The sequence below is a fragment of the Amblyomma maculatum genome, chromosome 4 (assembly GCF_055883805.1).
Source record: "Amblyomma maculatum isolate TAMU_Amacu chromosome 4, ASM5588380v1, whole genome shotgun sequence".
Classification (NCBI taxonomy): Eukaryota; Metazoa; Arthropoda; class Arachnida; order Ixodida; family Ixodidae; genus Amblyomma; species Amblyomma maculatum.
This window is the reverse complement of record NC_139347.1, coordinates 150,913,770-150,940,621: the sequence shown is the minus strand read 5'-3', so window position 1 is coordinate 150,940,621 and position 26,852 is coordinate 150,913,770. Positions and strand designations below refer to the sequence as shown.

The 26,852-nt window shown below is 46.7% G+C and overlaps 1 long non-coding RNA gene and 1 pseudogene across 1 annotated transcript in view; one reads left to right on the top strand and one right to left on the bottom strand.

Moving 5' to 3' along the window:
• Positions 1 to 3,406: 3,406 nt before the first annotated feature.
• LOC146193304 (uncharacterized) overlaps positions 3,407 to 26,852 on the top strand; it is a 35,342-nt gene continuing 11,896 nt past the window's right edge. Inside the window, exon 1 of the long non-coding RNA XR_014706435.1 lies at positions 3,407 to 3,563. This is a non-coding gene — a long non-coding RNA (uncharacterized LOC146193304). The remainder of the gene's footprint in view (positions 3,564 to 26,852) is intronic.
• LOC146193305 (uncharacterized) lies at positions 21,924 to 23,170 on the bottom strand (annotated as a pseudogene).

Sequence of the window (26,852 nt, the reverse complement as noted above, 5' to 3'; positions counted from 1 at the left end):
ATAATGACGCTGCGTTTAGTTGATAACGATAATGATACGTTATGCACTGTATGCAGCAGCATTAATCTCGCCTTCGCAAATTTCTGCAGTGTAAATTCCACGTGCTGTCAGAATTTTATCAACACTTGGCTAAAGTTTGCAACACTATCTGTGTTAGCTACGTCCCCGCGTGATGAACATCCGGCCCTCTAGACTGGGGGAATTGTCTCCAAAATATTATACGCAGAATTTAAAAAAAAAACAAAGAATTGTGCCTAAAATTGTAAATGAAAGAGTACTCTACCAAAATTGTCAAATATGACCACAGGTCATCCGCAACAATTAGCGAATCACGGAAAATGTATTCAGAAAAATATATTCTACATTTTCCGTGATGGGCGCTTCTTTGCATTATGTGTGGTCAGCTCAGTCAAACAATTTTAGGACAATGTATACATTAGTCCCAATAAACATCATATATATAGTGGCCCAAATTACATATGGCATATGAATATCTTCATCAGTTGAACGTAAAGTGACATTGGGGCCGTGGAAAAATTTAGTTGGGACGAAATTAGCACAAAAAATTGTCATATTGGGATACATGTACATAGAAAAATGCCTGTGTCGGTCAGAGCTGCTTCTGCTGTTTTTTTAGCGCCGCCACAGTTTGAAATGTGCAATGGTGGTCAGCCATCAAAGCTCATTAAACAATATTGACAGCTAGAAACCACGATATATACAATGTTGGGATGCCACCAAAGCTATTAGGACAATGTTGAGCGATCTATGTCAAGATATATTCCATGTTGACAAGCCATTCATACTGGCAGAACATTATTGCCCAACCTATGCCATTAGGGTGCAAAGCTGGCTAGCCATCACAGTCCATCGAACAATATAATGCAATATGTAAACATTGTTGGCAGGCCGCCATGACAGGCGGCTCACTATTGGCCAATATATGCCAAGATTAATTTATTTCTGACAAGGCAACCATAATAGCCGGACAATATTAACCAATTTATGTGATTATATGTGCAATGCTTGCCAGCCATCAAAGCTCATTAGACAATATTGACCACTATAAACCAAGATATATACAATGTTATGATGCCACAAATCTAGTGGGGCAATATTGACCAATACCTGCCAATATATATTCAATGTTGACAAGACAGCCATATTGGCAGAAAATTATTGCCCAACCTATGCCATTATATGTGCAATGCTGGCCAGCCATCAAGGCTCATTAGAAATTATCAACCAGTAGAAACCAAGATGCTACAATGTTAGGAAGCCACCAAAGTTGGTTTTACATTATTGACCACTGTATGCCTAGATGTATTCAGTATTCAGAACCAGTTGTTATTGACCGGAAAATATTGACCAGGTTATACCATGGTGTTAAAGATATTGGGAAACCCTTGCAGCTGGTTGGCCAATAATGACTAGGTTGTCTCATTTGTATACAATAATGGCAAGCTGTTCAATATGCTTGGGGATTATTGGCCGCTGTTAGCCGGTTGAATGCCAATAATGGATATGGATGAAGTTCAGTGGGCCAATACTGGTTTTGCTATAGCCTGGCTGCGCATTATTGGTAGCTCATTGGCACCATTGGGCCACTTCTGGGCCAGTAATCCCCAATCAATCCCCATTATTGGGCCGATGGCTGGTGCTGCCTGGGAAGACAGCATATAGCAACTTTTATTTCCCGAAGACCATTTGTAAATGGAACTGTTTGCAGGCAGCTGTCATGGTTATCTCACAAAATTACTCTTTCGACTCCACTTTGAGCCAAGTCACGTCATTGCACCGTTGGATACGGCATCGTTATATGCTCGCTGCTGCAGTGGGCCTTCATTCATGTGCAGTATAGGTGCGCAAATTCCACATTTCAACTTTTGATGATCTGCACTTTTGCATATGCAGGTGTACTGCGCTGGCTATTTGTTCTTGTTTTTCATATTTATTTGGCGAACAACGCAGTTGACATTTTTCTTAAATCATAAATTCTATCACTCTTTTTTTTTTGAACAGACACACAAGTGTATTTACCGCTGAATGCCACGGTATCCTGTAAGCTGTGAGACATAGAAAATACAGACATCGATCATCTACACAGACTCCTTAAGTGTTTTAACGTCCCTATCTTTTTGAAAATGGCATAATAAGAACCCAGCCCTGAATTCTCTTCATAACACCCTTATTTCTGCGCCCATAAAGGCCTCAATATAGTCCGACGTAACGCACGCGCGCGCGCACGTCGGCCTCCGCGACGTTACGTCGGCGAAAAACCGAGGTCTATAGTCGAACGTCACGACGTGATGGACGTAGCGAACGCGAGCCGACGCGGCCCAACGTCGCCGACGCGCAAATAGAATCTCGCCTATTTCTCGCCGACCGCGTCAGCCGCGTCGGCCACGCATCCCAGCATTCCTCACGCGCAGTGAAGATGGCGGCTTGCATGTAGACAGCGACCACGCGCGCATTTCAGACACTATTGCGGAAAAGCTGCTAGAAGGCATTCGAGGGCAGCCTTGCGTCTGTGATACCGAGCGGAGTGACTACAGAGACGTTCAGAGGAAAGAAAATTGCCTGGGATGCAAACTGTCAGTAGAGCGGCCGGGCACAGCGGTGAGTTCTTCGCTGCGGTGCGTGTGTCATACACGTTTTAATGCATTGCTCTAGGAGGTGTAACGATGGTGTTGTTTCACTTACCTGCAGTACATTCAGTGGAAGAATACCAAAATCTGCGGAAGCGGCTTCGCATAGAGTTGTGACCTGTACACGCCGGAATCGAAGGCCGTACTCGATTTGGCCACACGGAACGTCAGCGGCTCAACAACCAGGGAATTCGCGAAATTTATGGAATTCTACAGAAACTGCGGCAGACCGAAAAAGTGATCCTCATTACTGTGTAATCTATAACTCTTCTGTATTCGTACAGATACTTAAATTATGATCAGTTTTCAGTAAAACACGCACGTACACAATCATCGTTCCCTCTGTAGCCGTCGTCGACGCGGGCTCAGACCGTTGCTGGGCTGGACGTCTCCACGGCTGGCTGTACATGCTTTGTGCAATTTGAACATTCGCAGTAAACACACCGCATCATTGCCTTGATCACAACAATAATTAGTGCCTCGATAGGCAGCCAGTTCGTCCCTGTAGGTTACCTGTCGTCTGCTCGAAAATGCACACAGAAAACGTACCAGCCCTCGAGGGCGTCTTGTGCGCATGCGCGACGCGGCACCTGGCACGCCAGCTGCGCCAGACTGTAGAAGCGGCAGTTTTTTGACACACCCGTCGTAGCCGACGTGCCGTGGCCGACGTCGCCGACTCAGCGAGTCGCGTCGAAAACGTCGGACTATATTGGGGCCTTAAACTAGAACTTAATATTACACTGTGCTGGGTCCCAGGCCATCGGTCTATCCCAGGTAATGAGGCAGCTGATAGGCATGCTGTATCAGCTGTCCTTCGAAGCACTACAAATATTGACAAGTTAACATATCAGAACCCCAAGCCACACATCAAAACCATGATTCGACAACAATGGCAAGAGGAATGGGACACAGCAAGTGAGTATAAACTACACATAATAAAACCAAGGATAGGAACTATACTCTCGACAGAAACAAGACAGATTAAAAGTAGCTCTTTGCTGGCTGAGAATAGGTCACACATATACAATACATTCATACCTTTTAATAAACTCATAAACTCTCCTGCACCACATTGTTCGAGAAGCGTTGACTGGCTAACAGCGATCCATATTTTAATTGAATGTCCGAGTCTTGAACAGCAAAGGAGACATCATTTTCCCGAATTACAAAAGAAACAAAAATCCACAAATCCCTTCATCTTTCTTGGTGATAATCATACGTTTCCTTCAGAAAGAGTTTTTAAATGTCTATTAAAAGGAGGCTTTTTACATTGAATTTTTTTATCAACGTGGGCGTCAGGACGTTTCTTTTACTTGGATGGCTTCCTTTTAAAAAAATTGTTGCTGAGGCAGCTTAGCCTCTCAACATTAACAAATCTTCATTGAAGTTTTGCTCAGACCACTATACACCGCAATTAAATGTCTTTGTACCCTATACCCCATTGTTTTTAGATTACACACTGCGAAAGAACATTTAGGCTCTATACACAACTCTTTTTAAGTACATTAAACATCACACCTCGGAAATTTTATGGACTTCAGTTGACACTTCATCTTGTGTTTGGTTTTCTTTGGCCTAATATGCCCATGTGCCATAAAAATCAGGCCATCATCATAATCATCCTTTTGTTTCCGTTACTTTGTGCATGACGTTGCTGCTGATGCTTTTTTACTTTCATTTATATGCTACGTTATAGGTATCACCTCCCCCTAATGTAATGTCAATGGAGCTGTGGGTAAAAGATAAACAGTTTCAGCATCGCACATTTAAACCGGCCAGAATTTTGCAGGACTGCCTTGTTCTCTGGATTCAGGTTACATTGCAATGACTGCGTGAATATTTTCACTATACCTATAATGATCAGTCAGAGACGCGCTTGACAATCCGTTATTGGAAATCAGTTTTTTGTGTTTGCGGGAAATATAGGACATTATTGATCTTAATGTCCAGCTTGATAGATTTATTGTATACATATCGCCGGATGTACAGCTCGTCGGCCAAGCCATGGTAATGCCCTCACAAGACAAAACACACAACTAATGGAAAACAAAGAAAACTCAAAGCTGTTGCCAGCGATCGATAAAACTGTGGTTCAAGATAGTTGTGAGGGCTAGTTGCTTTATGCTCTGTTGAGGCAATAAACAGTACTGGTGGTGTTATCACTATGGACAACTTTAAACCGCAATGATCCAACTGCTTTCTCTGTGGCAACGCAGCCCAAGTTAGAAACTGGGAGAATGGAAATGCCTGAAATGGGCAGCTGTGCAACCAGTGGAATCGGTGAGCCTATCAGATACCAAAAATTGAGAAAGATCTGCAAAATGTGCACTGCAGAAAACTTGAGATACAGCAGCACGTGGTATATAGGGAACTTCTTGTAGACATTTTTCTAGAGAGGCTGGGCTTGTGCCAAAAATTGGCAATATCCTTTCCTTGGCATGCGTTCGTTGCAGTGCTATATATAATTATGATTGGTGTATAGGAAATGGAAGGGGCAGTATCTGTTACCGTTTTTCTGTGGACACTTGACCGCGCCGTAAAGAAAGGATAGGAGGTGTAATGAATGCGGAAAGTGGAGCCATAGTGGAGGACTACGGAGCAATTTTGACCACTTGGAAATGTTTAAGTGCACTGCCATCACTGTGCACACGAACGCCTCTTCATCTAGCTTACGTATGCTTTTGGTTGGACTCCACGAAATGGTGAACAGTTACACCCATCCATGCCAAGATCTTGTTTTATTGCGAAAGCAATACTACTCTAGGCTCCGAACCTTTAGCGTAGCGCTGCTGGTAGCCCCGTCTTACTCACCTGACGCTGTGACGTCACACCCCACGTGACACTAATCTGAGAGCAGGGCTACCACCTGAAGCGGTCGGCAAGAGCTGCCACATTGGGTGTCTCGTTTCACATGGGGCGGTTATGTCAGAATCAGCCTGCTAGGACCATGACATTCACGCTACCCCTATAGGCCACTAAAACCTACAGGGGCTCGGTTAAAGCGGGGCTTTATATGGGGGCTGAGGAAGAAGAGAAGAAGAATGCTCGGTCACCCACAGCTAATGCTTTCGCTCAATATTTGGTTCTGCAGCGTTGAACCCTTGTAATTGTTTATTCTTGATTGTAAATTGATTCATAAGAAAGGAATTGTATGAAAGAACGGAAGGTGGGAGTGAAAGATTTGAGAGTGAAAGAGCTCCCATAATGGAGGGCTCCGAAATAATTTCGGCCACCTTGGGACGGTTAACGTGCACTGTCTTTGGATAATACAGAGCTACTTCTCTCTTTAAAATAGGTTTGGGGGAGCCAGGTGGAGTATACTTTCGATGGACACCACGGAATTGTGCTCAACGGCTTTTCATTACATTGAGGCCACTTGAAGGTGAAACATTGTTTCATTCGAAGACCGGATTTTACCGAAGTGAGTGTTTTGCCTTATTTGTACATTGGTTTATAAGAAAGGAAGGGCCCACTATCTGTGTCAGGCCTTAGGCACGTCATGCGTAGCTCTGAGCAGGCAGCAGGGCAGTTGATAATTCTCTCTGTGATAATAAAGGGTAAAATTCACTGGCTTCGTCAGAGGTCCAGAGGGTGTCATTTCCGGGTATTTGGATTTTGTTAGAGGATGTGGCGAGTACACGCCGCTGGCAAGCGCCTGCGCTCGCTTCTTCTACGTCGCACACCTGCTGCTTCTTCACACACGTGGCAAACTTTGGTCGTACCTGTTCATATCTCCACAAATATACACTGAGCGACATATTGAAACCAGCTTTCCTGCACACTGCCCTCAGTTCCCTCCACCATCACTACCTGCTATCTGGCTCACCTCCTAAGACTTCCCCTTTCAAAATTCCCATCGCACGTTTCTGTCATTTAACACTGGCTGTTATGTTCTTGAGATTTGCGATAGCATTGGATAAGTCGAACACTATGCTAGTGCATTGGTTGCATTTTCATGTCCTTAGACAGGCACAGAGGAGCTAAACTACATGTAACAGTGTCTGGCCTTGCTTAATCGAGCTTCCTGTTTGTTAACTAGGTTATCTACGAGTCTAACTCAGCTTAGCAACGCAGCATAGCCAAGCATACAAAGCTCTCTCTTGCACATTGAGCTTGGCGTGCTAGGCAGCACCAATTTTTCCTCCCATTAAATATGAAATGTCATGCACATCTCGACAGCAGTTAAGCGCTGTTATTAAGCGGGATATTAGCTTCCACGAAAACATCATGCCAGTGGCGTAAGCACACGGCATAATGCATAATCTGGAACCGTGTCCTCGCAATCGCTAAATGAATATTTCAGCATATTTCAGAACGATAAAAATATTTTCTTTTAGAGCGCGCGGATGTCGTCCTTTAAGCGCGTGAGATGTCCGCGAGTATGTCAAGGTTCACTTGAAACCTCAGCTTGTTACTCAATTTCACATTCTAATAACTACAGGTTTGCGCTTAGCTTCACTTTCTTCATTATTTCTTCTAACTCTTTTGCATGTTTGTGCATTTGTCACAATTTCATTCCGTCATAATTTGTATTTGCTTGTGTTGTCCCCAACATCTCTACTCAACATGCGAGACTGAATTGATTTACACGAGGCACCAGAAACTAGGCCGAATCAGCGGAACAAGAAAATTATGTCTACATTAGAACCTACTAAACGTCCTCAGTGGCGAAATGAAGTCATCGCGCGAGTCAACTGCCACGTGTCGTCGACACATCTCGCGCAATCTCGCGGAATGCCGGCTACATATACCACGAACACGAGATTTTCACCATGAGCCTTTCACGGTTAAGGGTGGAAACGTAGCAACAATCTATAACAAACCACCTGATAGCAGTAATGGGTAAATTTGTTTTCATAAGCGTTCTCTGATATTAACAGCGCGTTTACATGTTACATGTTCCGTATGCCTAGTTTAATTGCAGACGCATCATCATCAGCCGGACTATACCCGCTGCAGGGCGAAATCCACTTCCATACTCCTCCACCAAATCCCGTCCGATGTTAGCTGCATTCACTTGACCTCTGCGAATTTCCTAACGTCATCCGCTCACCTAACTTTCTTTTGCCCCCTGCTGCGCTTTCCTTCCCGTGCGGACACATGCCGAGCAGTAATTGCGTCTTTTTGTGAATACGTTTAGTAGATTTTCGCTAGCATTAGCGTGTGTAGTTTCGTAGAAAATATATTATATTTCACTAATCCGTTGTTATTCACTAGCCTGCATATATATCCGCTCCAGGACAGAAACCCTTAACATTGTAAAATAAATAGTCGTACGAATTTATAGTGTGCACGCGTTTCAAGGCGTTGTGCGACAACGCACGTGGCTCCCATAAACGGCTCGCGTGCCAGGTGGCCTAGCCCAAAGGCTCCTCTCGCGCCACTGTCGATCTCCTTCTTCGGAATAATATGATCAAGGCTTTAAGTTGGACTGGTTCGACTTTGGTAAGCGTAATTTAAATTAGCGAACAAGACAACGCTCATGCTGCGTCCGTTTTCTGTACTGTCCTCTGAGCGAATCAAACATCTGTGCATCACAATGAAGCTTAGATGCCGAACGGTATAGGAAAATAATGCGCATAGCAACTGAGAGATCTAACTCCCCTTACATAAGATGATGGGGGCAGGTACAGGTACCATCATACTTTGCTGTAAGCTGTACAAGGGAAACTTTTGCAGAATTGGAACTAGGATTTGTTGGTTTGGTAGCGGCTTTGTCAGACGTAATCAAGCCAAGGATATTATTGTTCTGTTTAGCGAAGCCTTAAGGCCCTTACTTCTTCAACAGTATCTGTACAATAAAGAAATGCTTTTCACACATTCCCTATCTTATATCTGACGTAATAGTTTCACTAGATAGCTGACAGAAGGAACTGTTTGTTTACTTGTTACTGAGGAAACGTGGAGCTTGACGTACAAAATAACATCGCTGACGAGCCGCGCCGTGTGGCCAACTGCGAGCTTAATGTGAGAAATTATTTTTTTATTTTGCACCGACTTCGCACATCTCATGGGAGCCTTTTTCTTGGCCTAAATGTAACCATTCTTTACCTGGTAAGAATCGAGTTCTCTGTTAGTATAGCAGTGGAGCACAATGTTCCCTGGGGGACCGAAGTGTCACTGCAGTTTTTCACCTGGCCACTATATCGGTATTGACACTGTCCCTGAAGATCGCCATGTGGCATTGAAATTAATTGAGCAACTATCGCGGACGCCCATGATCCCACGTAGGAACGTTTTGTGCAAACAAGAGCAGATAAGAAACAGATGCAATCGAGCACTTTCTGGGGCCATCTCCAGCCTGTGCGCTAAATATATGTGGAACAAAAAGCTCTTCTCTATGGCAGAAAACCATGCTATTGCCGCCATTATAATAGAGGAAAATTAAAGAATGTGAATTTGTTTATACTAATAAATGTAAATCGACCATTTCACTTAAGAAATGTTCTTAGCAGGTTTCAAACTCATGCTTAGTCTGGCTGCGTAACTGTTCATGGGCCTTCCGTTCTATAGAAGGAGGCCCAGAAATGCAAGACTGTCGGCTTTACCTCCCAGAACAAAGCAAAGTGGATAGAAATGCCAAACATGGAAAGGAGTGTAACAAGTAATTAGTATACAGAATGAACGAGAGGAAGATGGCTTGCACGGTATAATGGAGAACTGAACAAGGGTAAAGTGGGTACGCCTCAGTCTGCAGGTCGAGTATTAAAGTACAGTCTACAAAGTAACGAGCGTTAGCAAATATGTATCTGTGGAAATTAAAGATAAATTTATAGAGCATCAGCTTTAGCGCATTACACAGCAAAATAGCACGCCCAAAAAGAATTAAGTTGAAGATTATTAACTCTGTTCTATGTTTAGTAAATATACTTTCATGTGATGTGCGTATATATGTGCGAACAGTATACGCTGCTCCAATTTCAGAAGGTAAAATATTCTAGTAGGAGATGTCGGGGTACCATATTATGCTGTTCCAATATTATACTGCAGCAATCGATTGAAATCTATTGAAATCTTTTATTAGTTGTCGCGTTCAACAGCCGCCAGCACGCACCTTTTTGACTGCGGTTAAAGCTCACTGAACGATCCTGTACAGGCTCGTTTTCGCAAGATGCGACTTCATTACTTTCTTTGTAGCGCGAGATGTGCTGATATTTTACCCGAGTGAGCACATGTCCAACTGCTTCCTTAACATTCCATAACTCTCTAGGTACCTTCAACTGGATATATAGAGGCTCGTTCCCCGACCTTTGCCGATTTTAAATTGAGCATGGCCTACCTCTGTGGCCATTTGCAGCCTGACGGCCCCTGGGCTCATTTGCTAGTATCAGTGACGCCGGATTGCTAAGCGTTTTAGCGGGCGCAAACACGCCTACTAAAGGGTGATTGTTTCGTGAAATAAAAGTCTCTTCGGCTGTGGACTACGACCTTTTCACTACCACGTGACATGCGGTGTAGATGCTGCCTTTGTGTTTCGGACCTTCCCTGCAAAACCAAGACAACACTCCTTTCTTTCACCCTTGGGGGACCAACATACAGGCCACCGGACAGCCGCCGACTCCAGAGCTACCGCCTGAACACGGGTTACCGCCGCACCCAAGTCAACCGCGGACGGACGCCTCAACAACCACAACATCCAAGAATCAAGCGTCTGTTTTCTTGATCTTTCGGCAGCTTCCATAACCGCCAATTTGCAATAGAGCACAGGAAGAAGCTTCGGAAGACTAGCAATTTAAATTTATTTCGCTCACAGCGCACAAAGACAGGACTAGAGACGGAACACAATTTTCCGTCTGCAGTGCTGTCTCGGCGCGCTGTGAGCTAAATGAATATGAACCAACTCGCACAAATTTCCGCTTTACTCATAGCTATGTAAAGACGAAAGAGTTGCTACAAAGAAAAGGTGAGAATGCAAAGAAGCTCCGAAACGATCTTTACACTGAATGGAGCCGCTCCGACGTGGTGTGAAGAGCATGAGTCCTGAGAAATTGTGTGGTTGGAATTGGAGAAGGAATTATTTGATGTGTTTGCATGAATTGGTGAGGAAAAAGAGAGATGAGGAAATGCTCCTTCAATCTAAGATCCAGCAGCCTAATTGTCCTCACTCACGGACACTGTTATTCCCGAAGAAAGGAGGAAGGTTTTCGAGGGGTAACAGAAACACCTTTTACGAGCCGTATCAGGAACTCCCGGAAATCAGTGGCAAGTTCATTCAGGAAGCGTGAATTTTTGGCTCCCGAACCATATTCATGACGAATAAATATCTCTGGCGAATGATAACATGTGGGATATCACACGAGAGAACGTCTGAGAGGAACTCCGCCGGCTGCTGCGATCTTCCAGAGAGCCCAGGTGGCGACTATATGAATGTCGTCCATGAGAAGATGCGTGGTCGTTATGCGACATCTCCCACGGCCCAACGCAAGACGCTGCTGATTTGATATATGCAGACACATTACGCTGATCCGCAAACCCTCCTCGACGTGGACTAGTCACTCCCGAACGACGCCCAGTATGCTTCCACTGTGGCGAGGTTCGACAGATACTTCACCGCTGCCCATAGACGGAATAGAGTGCTGGTTTCGCCACCGATGACCCACGATTGCGTCCTGGTGAGCGAGCATAAGTAACCAGACGATCGACATCCTTTGCAGGGAACAGCATGCGTGGTCAACTCACCGCCGGTCGTCTGCCATCTGGACGCCCTCAGGGTAAAACGTTTTGCAATCAAGATCCCTTGCCCCCATAGTAGAAAATGAAGACCGCAGCCCCTGTATGTCAGGTTAGTCAACAACGAAAAGACGAAGACCGTCCACCGCTGACAGCTAATGACGGTGAAGTAGCTACAACACCACCGCACCACAAGACGGCATCAACGAGTAAGCGACCAGAGTTCAATCCAATACCATCGCCCGGAAACATGGCAACATTGCGGCCCGGACGCGACCAAAGTACACGACAGGGACGAGGTCGGACATCGAAGCCAACGCGTAGTGCAAGGATATCAACTAGTCACCTTGACGTTGGTGTTGACAGTCGACAGTTATCCCTTTAGGGGACACAGGAGCCGACAAATCAGTCATCAGCGACCGTTCGCCTCTCGCTCAAGACATTTGCAGCCACTTGACATGGTCCAGAGATAAGCACCGCGCTGGCAAATTTAATACAATCTCGGGGCAATGCACTGAAAAACTGACAGTAAAAGGACTTACGCATCCTCCCGGCTTTCTGGTCCTACAAAACCTCTTGCGAGGCGTTATTTTCAGTACGGATTTTCTCTCGGAGCGTCAGATCATCATCTACCTTCGATCAAACCTCATCACACTCTCTACGGATATCATACCTACCCTTACGACTTCGACATATGATGTTGCTCTGAAAGTCCTACGCTGAGAATTCAACGTGCCTCGCATTCAAGCGTCGTCAATCGCGTGGGGAGTGCGGGAATCAAAATCATCGAAGTCGAAGGAAGCACCAAGCTGATCTTTGAATGAGGGCTCGGCACCGTAAGAAGCATCGCCATTTTTTTACAGAACAAGCTAATGTGTCGGTGATGAATGTCTCCGAAGAATACCGGCAATCTCAATAAGGGCATGAGGGTCGCTTTTCTTGATGTATTAGCAGACATTCGAGATGTATTCACCCTTCAAGTCCAATACCCTGGAAGATGCTGCGAACCAAATTCGTCAGCCTATGTTTGACATCAATCCGGATTCACTTCGATGCCGAAAAGGCCAGATTCAAAGTCTTCTTCAAAGCTACTGCAAGTGCTTCTCGTTAACAATAACGGTGCGGTAAACATTACATGCCAAGCACCGCATTTTAATTGACGAACAGGCCCGACATCTGCGCCACCTATCACTAACCACTAGGCCCTACCACGTATTGCCACGAGAACGCCAACCACTCCGCGAGTAAGTCAGTGGAATGCTTCGTGCCGACGTTATACAGCCATCAAAGAGCCCCTTGGCAGCTCCAGTCATTCTGGTGAAGAAATATTGCACAGCTTGCTTCTGCGCTAATTGCTGGCACTTGAAGGCCATAACAAAGAAGGTTGTTTACACTCTCTCCCGCACTGACGACACACTGGATCGACCCTACAACAATAAGTACTTGTCATCAATGGTTTTAAAGAATGACAATTGGCAATGTGAGGTTGACGAAAGAGATTGTTCTAATACCTAGGTCATATCAGACCGCACGTCCTTCGGCGTAAATTCGGGTTCAGTATAAATTCATTTGCCCTCCACTCTGAACAAACTACGTTACGTTCCAGCGAGTAATGGATACAGTACTAGTTGGCTTCAAGTGGCAAATTTGTCTGGTGTGCTGAGATGACGTCATTGCCTTCTCTCCGAACTCTGAAGACAACCTTAAACCTAATTTTATTAGCCTTCAAGTGTCACTCCGCATATGAAGAGTTGTTGCTTGATCATATTGTAAATAAGGGCACAGTTTCCGCCCCCCCCTCCCCTATGCAGAAAACAGCTGTGATTGCCCACTTTGTGCAGCCTGATAACAAGAACACTCTGCCCCAATTCGTTGCGCTTATGAGGAACTTCTCTCATCCAAAAACTATATCACAGCCTAAGAAGGATGACATATCTTTTAATGGGGAGCGCAGCAAGTAGAAACAGTCCACGAACGTAAGCGCAAACTACTGTCCCCTCCTCGTCTAAGCCACTGGATAAAAATGACGAAACAGAAAATCACATCGATGCAAGCAGTGTAGGCTCAGGTGCCATTTTCATTCAGAAGAGTGCTAGACAATAGAACATTATCGCGTTTGCTAGCATGTTCCTCTCAAAAGCTGACGCCAGTTATTCGACGACCGGGATGGAGTGGTTCGCGATCATCTGGGCTACTTCGAGCTCCGTTAATACCAATACGTTCGACCAATCAGAGTGTTAATTCATCAGCAGCGCTGCTGGCTGGCTAGTTTGGAAACCTTCCGGCTGCCTTGCGCGATGGAGCCTAAGTCTTCATACATTTGACATTCCTGTAGCCTACAAACCTGGCCGTAAGCTTTCCGATCCAAACTGCTTACCACGAGCCTCCACTGACATTGCCTCAAAAGGAAAAGACGTGTTCTTGGGACCGGTAAGCGTCTGCAGTTTCGCACTACAGCAATGCTCGAATCTTCAGTTGAGAAATCTTATTTCGTATCCAGAAGGCAACAACGCTTCCATACTTGCTGTCCTATGAGAGAGTTATTACACTTCACCTTCCGCACTGGTGTCCCCGTAAAGAACTTCGCACTCCATAGAAATCCTCATCTTGTTCCCAAAAATATTCTGCAAGGGTACCACGATGAGTTGAAAGCCGGGCATCTAGGGATTGCACGCATGCTTGGCTGATTACGAGAGAAATATTATAGAATGCAGGTAGCTGCTGTCGTCCGAATTTACGTGAAAACGCAGTGAGTGCCAGCCACGCGCTAAACCCCTACGAGACTGTTACTCAATTCCATACCACAGTGAGTGAACCCTTGCAAGAAATTTGCATGGATGTCTTTATCCACGGGTAACAACTAGACCATTGTTGCCACCCACTACCTTACCCGATACGCCAATGCAAAAGCACTGCTCAACGCTGCCGCAAGGGAAGCTGCCATACATTTGTAGAACAATTTTTTTTGCAGCTTCCAAATGTACTCATCTCAGATTGGGGAACAGCCTTTGCACCTGAGCTGAAGCAAGTCATCCTGGACTACATTCATGCTAGCCGCCGACAAACAGCGTACAATCCGCTGGCCAATCGACTCACACAATATCCGAACAAAACTATCGCCGACATGCTTGTCATGTATGTGCACACTGAACATCAGACATGGGATAACATCCAGCAATGCGTGATGTCAGCATCAAACAACGCCATTAAGGAGACTCCCTGGTCGATCCCTCTGAACTTGTGTACAGCAGGCAGCACATGACCCCATTCGACGCGATGTTACCTCATGTGACGGAAGACGACAGCGTCGACGGAATTGCCTACCTTTATCATGCAGAGAAAGCCAGAACGATTGCACGGCTGTGCAGTAAAGATCACCGATCACCTGACGGCTGACGCTATAAATTATGACGACGCTCAGCTGCATAAGCGCCTGCAAACACAGCATTTGTTTGGGCGCTAAATCGCCGCCGCGGTCTCACTGGAAAACTTTTATGCCGATAGTTCGGCCTGTACAACGTCCTGCGCTGAGTGGGTGATCTGGACTACAGAGTCATTCCTGACTTTGTGACAGCATCCTAGCGGCGCCCTGCGCACCAAACAATGCTGGATGTTGTGCGGCTTACGCCACTGAGGCCATTGAACAATGGCGGCAATCTCTGATAGGTAGGTAGGTTGGTAGGTTGGTTCACAGGAAGGGAAAGGCGCAGTATCTGTCACACTTGCTCTGTGGACACCTGAACCGCGCCGTAAGGGAAGGGAGGAAGGTGGGAGTGAAAGTGGAAAGAGAGAAAGGGGAACCGTAGTGGAGGGCTACGGAGTAATTTCGACCACCTGGGGATCTTTAGCGTGCGCTGACATCGCACAGCAAACGGAAATATTTATTTTCTTAGTTCTTAAAGGCATCCAGCACGCTGCCTTAAAGTAATTTTAGCGCAAAGAATGGTCTTGTTCATACTCGTTGTCACGAGACGCTATTTATCCCTTTATTTTTACTGCCAGATGCGCAGAGATTTTTCTCGAGTTTTGGCAACTAAGCCCAACTTTTTCATATAATTTCGGACTTTTCTAGGTTCATTCGGTCAATTATCTAGACGGTTCACCATCGACTTGAAATTGATCGTGCTTGAATTCTGCTAGCAATCCGTAGTCAAACAACTTCCCAGCACGCTTGCCGTTACCTTTCGCCGGGTTGATTATGTTGTTACGGGGTATATGCACAGTCTGAAAGCTGCCCGCACCACTGAGTATAATCACAGCACAGATCTCAGCGCTCGTCTGCGTCTTCTTCTTCTGGAAGTCTGTCGCACTTCTTTATCCACAGCACGACCAGACAATGCTGCTAATTAACACAACCCTCCTCGGAAAAAGCACAGTCCCTGTGCGATCTACATTAGTGAAACAGAAGGTGCACGTAGGGCTTCAGACGGGACAAATGCAATATTTCGGAGGATGGCGCTCTGAACGAGGATATCGAAGACACAGATTCAACTTCGTATGTGACGTCGGTCACGAGTTGAAAAACTCGGTAAGGGCCTATGCAACGGGGCAAATGCTTTTCGCACAACCCCACTCGACGGCACGGGAGCCACATTAAAACGAGAGATCCAGGAGTGCAGTGAAATCCCGTTGGCGACTGTTGTACCGGACGTTTTAGGAGTCTTGAGATGCAGAGAGCCTGGCACGAGCTATTCGGCGGGCATCATGAGCGCGGGCAACGTCATCTCTGGCTTAAGTACTGGTGGCGTCTGCCGCGGGCAGTGAGATGCCGAAGGGCAGTAACGGGTGCCGGCCAAATAACAGATAAAATGCAGAGTATCCAGCGGCAGACTGGACAGATGAATTGCAGGTGAATGCCACAAAGAGTAGATGAACGTCCCAATCCCGGTGGTCGTGAGATACATAAATGGCAGCATTTCTGAGGATATGATTTAGACGTTCCGCGAGGCCGTTGGTTTGGGGTGATAGGCGATGGTGAATTTGTGGCGGACGGAGCAAGAAAGGAGTTCTTGGACCACTCGCGACCGGAAGCAGCGGCCACGGTCAGTTAGTAGCTCACGAGAGGCACTATGATGTAGACATGTTTTCTAGAAGGAAGTCAGTGACATGTGGGGTGCAGCTGGTAGGGATGATCGAGTAACACCTCACTGCGTAGCGTAATCGGCGGAGACGGCCATCTATTTGTTTCCTGAGGCTGAAACTGGGAAGGGGCCAAAAAGGTCAAAGCCTATACGGGAAAATGGGCCAGTAGGTATGGGGATCGGCTACAATTGGCCTAAAGGCAAAACTGTGACCTTATTCCTAAGCTGACACAATTCAAATTCGGCAATGTACTGCTGGACGGAGTGGTAGAGCCCCGGCCAGTAGAAACTTCGGCGCAGGCTGTCGTATGTGCGAAAGGCACCCAGGTTGCCAGCCATGGGAGCATCATGGAACTGTTCAAGGATGATGGAACGCAGATGTTGAGGAACGACGAGCAAAATGTCTGCGCCATATGGTTACATATTGCTTCGGTATAGGATGTTCTCGTGGAGTACAAATAATGCTAGGGGTGTATGGGTGGTCGGAGGTAAGACGGAGGATAAGATAATGGAACGAAGGATCTATGTGTTGTTCATCGGCAAGGTTATAAAAGTCCGAGATAGACAAGATACATGCTTCATCGTGAGAGTCGCTGGACTAGGCGAGTAGGCGCATCTTGGTGAAGCCGGGCGGACTTGTACACGACGGAAAATGTATATTCTTGTAATCGAAGTGCCCAGCGCCCCAAACGGCCAGTGGGATCTTTGAGGGAGGAAAGCCAGCAGAAGTTTTGGTCTGTTATACCAATAAATGGGCGGCCAAACTAATAAGGGCGGAATTTTGTAATAGCCCAAACAAGTGCCAGGCACTGTATCTCTGTGATAGTATAGCTGGACGAGTATAGCTCCAATGCCATGACCACTTGCGTCGGTGCGGAGTTCAGTATTGGCGGATGGTTTTAAATGGGCCAAGACGGATGGAGTAGTGAGAGCAGCAATAAGTTCCGAGAAAGCTGCAACTTGTCCAGGCCTCCAAGAGAATGAAACGTCTGTCTTCGAGAGATGGATGAGAGGAAGAGAAAGGGCTGCAAAATTCGGGACGGATCGTCGGAAAAAGGAACATAGGCCAATAATGCTTCGAACATCGCTGGATGAACGGGGAGTGGGAGAATCTCTGACGGCACGAATTTTGTCGGGGTCAACCTGAACGCCGGCAGCATTAACCCAGTGACTAAGGACTTTGAATTGTCAGTGACCAAAGCTGCACTTTTTGGAATTTAGTTATTCCGGCGCGCTTATTCGCCGCGCCGGAATTTAGTCCGGCGCGGCAAATAAGCGCAATGGTTGTAGAAAGGCGAAGGAGATGGCTTTGAAACGTAGAAGACAGAACTGTTACGTCATCACGATAACACAAACAAGTGGTCCACTTGAAGCCTCGGAGCAAAGAGTCCATTAGCGTTCGAAGGTAGCTGGGGCATTGCAAAGGCCAAAAGGCATGACTTTGTATTTATAGAGGCCATCAGGAGTGATGAACGTTCTTTTTTCATTATCTCTCTCGCCGACAGAGATCGGCCACTAGCCAAAACGTAGGTCGATGGAAGAAATGTAGTTGGCTGCTTGCAAAGTATCAATCGCGTCGTCAGTACGCTGAAGTGGATAGACATCTTTTTTGGTTATCTCATTTAGGTCATCATCATCATCATCATCAACCTGATTATGCCCACTGCAGGGCGAAGGCCTCTCCCATATCTCTCCACTTAACCCGGTTCTGTGCTAGCTGCATCCACTTGACCCCTGCGAACTTCTTAATCTCATCCGCCCACCTAACTTTCTGCCGCCCCCTGCTACGGTTTCCTTCCCTTGGAATCCAGTTTGTTACCCTCAGCGACCATCGGTTATCCTCTCTTTGCACTACATGTCCTGCCCATGTCCATTTCTTCTTCTTAATTTCCACTAGAATGTCGTTAACTTGAGTTATTTCTCTGACCCACTCTGCACGCTTTCTATCTCTTAATGTTACCCCTGCCATTTTTCGTTCCATAGCCCTCTGGGTTGTCCTCAACTTAAGTAGAACTCTCTTGGTTAGCCTCCACGTTTCAGCCCCATAGGTGAGTACAGCCTCTCATTTAGGTGACGGTAGCCAACGCAGAATCTCCAACTGTTATCTTTGTTTTGACCACACAAGAGGGGATACTCAGGGGCTACTGGAAGGCCCGATTATGTCGTTCGCCAAAATTTTCTCTACTTCTGTTTGAATGGCGCGTATCTCGGCATGCGAAACACAATAGGGCCACCTGTGAATAGGACTGGCGTCTCCGGTGGCAATGCGCTGACTGACAATTGTAGTTTGACCCAATGGGTGGGTACCGAAGTCAAAGAGGTTAGTGTAGGTGAGGAAAAGCTTGTTTAACTCTGCGGAGAATTCAGACTGGAGATAAGCTGCAATCATGCTATTAACAGAATCAGTGCGCAATGTAGACGACGAGGGAGGGGTTGCAGGAACGGCATGTGGATAATCTGTGGCCAGAGTTGAAATGACACAATCGGTCATCGGGGATGGCACAGCTAGTGAAATTCTCTCGGGCAGAACTCGAGTTGACAAGCTGAAGTTAAGGACCGGAAGAGTGGTACGGTTCTGGGAGATATGCACATTTAGGTGAGGAATAGTAACGTGCCGCTGCAGGATGACGTCAGTGATGGGACACGCTAGATAGTCGCCGTCTGGAACGGGTCTGAATGAGGACATAGGGATGTAAACGGCAGCTTCAGGAGGAAGGCGGCAGAACTCTGTTGATTGAAGGTGGGGTGAGCAGGAGGGGTCTTTATAGCAGAGCAGATGGTCCAAGGGAAGTAGGCTGGTAGCGCAGTCAATGAGGACAGAGTGGGCTTTTAAAAAGTCAATGACAAGGATAACGCCTTGGGGCATTCATGTTGGACGGTGAACAACACTGGGACAGGACGTCCACCAACGGTAACTTGTACCGTACGCATGCCAGCCACGGCAGCACGGCTGCCATTGGTGACGCGAACTGTGGCGAGACGGCAGGAATAAGGACTTTCTTGCGGCGACGGCGAAATGAGGGGCTTAGAACGGACATTTGGGCGCCGGTATCAATGAGAGCAGAAAGGGGAACACCATCCACAAGGACGTCGATGCGATTATTTTGTGTGGCAGTGGTCACCAGAGGTTTTTCACTCCAGGTTACAAATGCAGCGTCACCTCCGGGAGCTGCATTGACAAGTTTTCCGGTATGTGGCGGGAATAGGACGGTGACGAACTGCGGCGAAGAATAGAACGCGAGCGTCGGGTTTGCGATGATGGTGAAGGGTTGGCAGCACGAACAGTGACACAGGGGTTAACACGTGTCTGGTTGAGGCAAGGTGAAGAATAGTGAGGGGCATAATCTCCGCGGCGGTCGACGTAGCTTAACTGACGAGACGGCATGCACAAACGGCTACGGCAGTGACGGGAAATGCGGCCCAAGCGTGAACAAGTAAAGCAGACCGAGCGATTGTTACGGGTACGCCATTCCTTCGGATTACGGTACAGATATCGGGGCGAGAAACCGGCATTGGATTAAGCAGCTGCAATCACTGGAGGGGCAGATCCGGAATCCACAGAGTCGGTGGCGCAGGTAGAAGGGAGACCCATATTAACAACCTCTTGGCGGCCAACAGCCTGAATGAGTGATATGGTAGCTAGGGTGTTGTCGGGTGTATGCGACAGTGAAGCTACAGGCGTCATTGCCTCAAGCTCTTTGTGGACGATGCGGGTGAAAGTACTGTTATTAGCAGGTGCTCGAGGAGTCGGAAGATCGACACAGGAGGAGCTGGCAGCCGTGTTCGCCATCCGGTCAAAACGTTGAGATATGTGCCTCTTTTTTCCTGCTCGAAACGTCGGCACACTTGTAGCACAGAGTCCACGGTGGAACAATCCCTGCACAATAGGATGTTAAGAGGGCTCACCAGTGCCAACGTCCATAGAAAATACATGGTAACTTTCAGAAGCTCTAGCGTGTCCAAATGCGGTTAAATTTTCATGGGGTTTGTGGCAGCGTTTTCGTCTTTAGAGAATAGAGGAAATGTTGCGGGGAAATTTTATTTTTAAGGCTTCATTTTATTTCAAATCAGAGACAAATATTCCTAAAAATTGCGTTTTTAGATATGTCGGTCTTCCTTGTCATCTCATAAAAAAACTAGGCTAAACATCAAAATTTCCTCCGCAACATTTCCTCCCTTTTTCTTTCCTGATTGTTAATCTGCAATTTTTAACCATATCGAACCTATTGTTAGCGTTTTACAGGTTCTGAAAGTTGTGAATGCATTTTCTGCGGGAATTGAAGTTCGCGCCAAATTTAACTATTTGCGTCGTGGCTCCATCTGGTGTCAAACTGTTTAGACAATACTACACTCTACCACCAACCTCTTGCTTGTCAGTGTTAGTGCGCGCATGTTTTTCTCGAAACTTTGACCAACTTGACTTCTTTCTGTCATTTTTTCTTGCTTGGGCTGTGAAGGGAGATGCCAGGCGCAGTCAAGAAGAACCCCTCCCCCGCTGCCCGAGGATATAACATTTTTCGCACCAAAGCATAAGTGACTCACAGGGCCATTTATGTGGGAGAACAGCATTGTTCCCACCCCACCAAAGGTGTGCAGTGGTTCAGGCGACCTATAGTAGGATACAAGTGAAGGCAGGAGCAAACATCCTTGGCACCTATCCATTGTGCATGTAGAAGAGGCGCGACAGGAAAGCAAAGGAGATGAGCCTTTGTTGGCTTTTGTGCCCATGATGTGGGAAGTGGGCTCTTGAGCTCTAATCACCTCGCACCCTTTCTTTAACATCCCCCTTCACACCTCCGCATGAAAAGCGAACATCCACTCCCCACAGCAAGGGGACAGAATCCTGTCTCCTTCCTTTTCCTGCCTAGCCTCTGCTGCATTGCCCACGGATCGGTTGGTAGCGCCAGCTGAAAAATTAATCCAGCGAGCCCTATGGTACCTATGGCTTCAATCAGGTTGGAAAGGTCTATACACGCTGACATCTCCCCAAGGCAAGGGGTGAAATAACCATTTCGTTCCTTTTCTTGTCTAGCCTCTGCTGTACTGTAGCTCCGCCCTCATGAGAACTGGTCGAACCGGTCCGTCGTGTAAATAACATGACCTCAAAGGCGAGTAGCCTGGCAGGAAAAATCATTTAGTTCCACTTCTGAACCGGTTTCGCTAAGTCAAGCGTTCGACCACTGCTGTTATTCTCCCATTTAGAGCCGGCTAGGTATGCGCCGCAGCTAGCAGGACCTCCTGCACCACGCTGCAAAATACACAGCGACAAAAAAAATGCAACTCGAAGTAGGGCGCCTACTAAGCCTTCCTTGGAAATTATATGAGGTAAGGAATTTCAGCTTGCAAACCAGTCGGAATTGGTTGGAAGATTTCCTTTTAGGGTTGCTGCCCCGTTTTTGCCTACAAAAGATCATACGCGGGTGGCGTGGCCACCACCCCTCTTTCCTTCTGTTTAGATTTCATTTTTTTATTTGAACAAAATAAACCAGTAGCAAGAAACCTGTTCCAACACATGATCGTGACAGTGACAAAAGGAAAGGGGAAAGATGCTCTGTAGTCAGGAAGGGTGTCCTAGACGATTTCTCGGCTGTCTTCATTTTTAGTTTTTGCATTCAAAGATCGCTTGAGTGAGCGAGTCATCTGTGCTTCGACAATGTAACGAGGTTCGCGAATTGGAAGGCCACGGCTTCTTCTTGGGTCCACGAGTTCTGGCAGCAAACAGTGCATATAAAATTTTTTGAGACGTGGCAACATCTCGTCCTCCCAAAACGATTCATGCCTGGAAATCACCTCAATACTCATGCCATTTTTAGTCCAGATTACAAACAAGCACTTCTGACGGCGAGCAATATTGAGCTGGCCTTGTACTTGGTACCAATAATTGCTGTTAGTCTTCAGCTGCTATCTTCCGTCCTTGCTTTCGACACAGCAGGTTATTTTTTTGGCGCGAACTCCTTCTAGTGGAGTAATGTCCCTCGCTGAGTACGGACACTTGACTTCGACGAGGATGTCCTCCCCAATGAGTCCGTCAAGGGAAGCGCCAAGAAAGGGGTTTTCCTGGTCAACAAACAGGCCGCACTCTTTTACCACAACGTTGCATTCCTTCTCGATTTGCTTTAGTGCTAAACACTCGTGGTCCTTTCCGTACCTTATGGCTTCAGATGTGATTTCTTTGTACAGGATATCGCCAACTGTCCGCCCACATCCCGTCGTTGCTTTCATTTTCCACACAGCGCCAAACAGTGATGCTGTCAATCTCTTTCGCCTTTCCTGCTTCCATAGAGTGGATCCACTTTGCTTTGACGTTGCTCGCTGCAGGTCTTCAGTGTTGTTTTCCGAGAGCGAAAGCGATTTCAGGAAGTTGTCCTAAGCAGTTGCAAAAGCATCGGGCTCCATGTCTGGTAGGCCGTAGTCAGCATCGGCACCAAAATGTAGCTCTTTATCTCTGCGCTGGCAGCGTGGCGTGGTTGACAGCTTCTTTTTCGGTAGCTTTCGCCTTGAATTCTTCTTGGAAACTGATGCCTTCACAAATGATGCTGTACATCTTCCAAGCTGCCCTCCGGAAATCCTGCGCGCTATTTTTTCGTGGTATGTTCCTCGGCAGTTCACCGATAAAGACGCAGCAAGACACCTTGTCTTGTACGATCCTTTAATGGAATAATTAATCCGCTTTCCGCCTGCAAATTTTGACACAACGGAGTTATGATGCTCGGCAGCATTATTGTAGACGTCCATTATTAGGCTCGCAGCGTTTGCAACCACTCTGCTCATGGCCACACAAATGTCTTCAAATATGCCTTTTTGAAGTATTTCGGGAAATATATTTTCTTCTCCCGCTTTGCCCCCGGAACAGAAGTAACCAGCGCAGTTGGCGTGGTCTCCAAACACATGATTTGGGTCGTTCTTTATATCCTTAACAAGGCGCTTTACTTTTTCAGAAAACGATGCATCTTCAGAGCCTCTAACTTTTATTGCTGTTGCAACACCATGCCGCAGGCGCACAGCTGCTTGGAGAACAGAGTTTTTTACCTTCGGGGGAAGCTTTTCCAGCCGTTTCTTCTGTGCAATCTCTCTTATCTTTGAGGCATAGTTGCGAAGTATGTGGTTCCTGCACTCAATTTTTTCAACCCGCTGGTTTCCATATGGTGCTGCTGCTATGATAGAGCGGTAAGTGCTCGAATCACCATCAGCGATAGGTTTTGTATACTTGATGCCATGCAGTTCAACGTTTTTCTTGAAGCCTTCAACCACAATAGCTTGCTCCATGCTGGTTGAGCTTCCGTGCCAGTTCTTGTGGCACTGATGCTGTTTCGGGGTGGCATCTTGTGGAGTACGAGCACACATTGCGCACACCTTGTTTTTTACGCCAAGGTACAGGACTTTTCCAGTTCTGTGACCAACGATGGCAGCCTGAAAGAGTAACACTAATATTGGTCACAAAGCTGCCCTGCTGATTGCAGTGCTTATTGCTAGAACAGATAGGTATTTCAGCTTATCATGCAAGTTGCGACTCAAGTGTTACTTTTTAATGACCTTTTTCGATCCCAGTGATACCTATCCCTGTTGTCATAGATGTTCAACATTCTTTTTTCTTAATTGTAATGTGAGTATTTGTAAAAAAAAGGGAAAGTAATATAATCATTCAGGTCCGTGTGTTTGCACGTATACACACGTAGACTCAAGCACACATAACATCGCTGGCAGCACTTTTGTATTCACAATTCTAACCATCGTACACTTGCCCTCTTCGTTGACGCTAGACGATGCAAGCGAAACCAGTTTTAGTGCTAGGTTATGGAGGTGTGGGCAGCGATCAAGACAATGGGGCAGTGGAAAAAGGTCAAGCATCTTTTTGCACTAAGTATAAAACATTTTCATGTATAAAATGGAGCGCTTTTTGTTATTATCGGAATTCAATAAATTTGTGCACTCACCACTCCTGACGAAGCGTCATATTTGTTCTTGTAGGATCTTTTTGACCACGCTCCATCTGCGATGACTGCTATCGTGGGTATGCCATCACTGTCAATGTCTCCATATTCTCTTGCCAGCCTTGCCTCTTCCGCGCCCGCTTTATTCATTTCCTCCCAGGCGGCTTGATTAATAATTTGTCCAACGTCGTCTTCTATTTTTGTGTAAGTGTCCGATGACATTCCTGGGATGTTCATGGACGCCAGCAGTTCGTTGAGGTTTGAGAAACCGCAGCCGATTGACACTATTCCACACACTGCTGCCGTGTTTATGTCGCCGCAGCCGCTGGAAGCTTGCGCGTCAGGTGCCGAGTCGGTGTGGATGACATCCTTTCTTCGGCACATCCTGCATACAAGAATCAGCTTACTTCGAAGACCTTGCTTTCTTTCAGACACACAGTCCATATCCGCCAAAGTGCAGTTGAAGGGAACATGGACGGCGGTCTTTTGCAAGCTGGTCAACAGGTGCTGAAGGTTAACAATGCGTCGCCCTTGTATACCAGCATTCGCACTGACGTCCTCTTCTGCAGTGGGTGCGGAACCTCCATTAGCAACATCTTCGTCGGACTACCCTCTTGCGCTCAATACTGAAGATGACCGGGTATTTCCTGACACCTCTACATCTTTGATGAAAGCTTCAACGTCTGCCGGCCTGGGGCTGTGCTTGATGGCTTCTGGTGACGAAGGCTCTTCAGCAGGGTGGGAAAGGTAGCTGCCACAGCGAGAATAGTGCGTTTCGCTCCTAGGTGGGTCATTATCCAGAGCTTGCCTCTTTCTGGTGTTCGCAATCAGTGCGCCAGCCCGCTTACGCTTCCCGTACCTGAAATTCTTTGCTGGCATTTTCTGCTGCCTCGTTGCCTTCTGGTATTCAAGTCACTTGATACTAATTCATTGTTCACTAGACTGAAATCACAAGTCGGGCGCAGCGTTGCGCGAAAAACTGTCATAAGATTATGATCAAGAATTGAACGAAACACACATGTCTTGTTGGTACGAAGGAGCGGAAGATATATGTGTTCGGCGACGTGAACGCTGGCAGGCAACTAGGCAAAGTAAACGGTCATACACTCGCGGACACCTCTCTGTGGCTATGTAACCGAGGCAATGCTGGAAAGGGAAGCAGACAAGATTTTGTGCACTAGGAGTTCCTTTCTTTTCTTTTATCTGGCTGAAATGGATTGTTTTCCAGTAACCAAAGGCTAATATGGGGGAAGGTTCCCTTCACGCGTTTTCAACTCTGTCAAAAGATGATTCACACCTTTCTCTCTCCCTAGTCGAAACCAGCCCTGCTTAGCACTGCCTGCCAAGAATCCTCACCCTACCACTGTAAAGAGTAGTAAACCGGTTTCTTTTACGAGTTAACCTCCCTGCCTTCCTCCTCATCTTCCTTCTCTTCCTTCGCACAAAAGATGGGAGGGGGCATAGGCGACCCAAACTGGAAAACGCTACAATGGTGCGCTACTGGAGAAAAGGACCATTCTCTGGCCCCCACTCCGGTCCCCAAGGTTTGGCAGCATATCAACTGAAAGTTCTCGGCTCTACTTTTTTGTACGCGGAAGAAGTAACACTTTCGTGTCAAGGTGTAATTTACACACCTGGACGGGGAATAGAACTTTCCTCCCTTTTGTGGTGCTTAAGTGCTGCCATCTATGGACAAAAAAAAGTTCAAATCTGAGTTGCCTCGCAGCTGGTGAGCCCTCTTAAAGGCATCGTCGGCAATGCCTTTAACTATGTGGCCGACTTAATCCTCCTCAGGCATGACGTGGTCCATGTTGCGGCACAGGGATAGGACGTTCTGTATATAAGACTCTGTAGACGTTTGGGCGTGAGAGGCTAGCACTTTTTTGACAGCAAGGTGGCTGCCAATAGGCAGTCAGAACAGGTCGTGGAGATTCTGCTTAAAGATATCCCAAGATGTGTGGTCATGTTCATTAGTTTAAAACTACACCCGCGCGGTCCCAGTCAAGTAAATGACGATATTCGCGAGCATAAATGTGGGATCTCACCTGTTGTGCTTGCTGACGCATTCGTAAGGGCCAGCCACATCTACGTCGTCGGTCTCAGAGAAGGTTCCTTGATCCCGGCGGTGGGCCATGATGACAGCTGGTGCGGCGGCCGCAGATATAACGGCGCCTGTAGTCACTGTGGTGGTACCGATGTGGCGGCCGCTACGTAGATCCAGATTGTCACAGGGATCGAAGGATTCACCTCCACAAAGAGATGTTACGGTGAAGATTCGCAGTCTGGCAGCTGTCCGCCCCACTGTCGATGATTTTTGTTGTTGTTCTCTAATTTGATGGCACATACACAGGGGGATTGGCCAGAAATTGGGGTCCAGATATATCAGATTAACACAGATCTCAGCACTCGTCTGCGTCGTCTTCTTCTGGGAGTCTGTCAAACTTCTTTATCCTCAGCACGACCAGCCAATATCGCCAAGTAACAATACCTTTTGGGGGCACCGAATGAATGAAATTTATTTC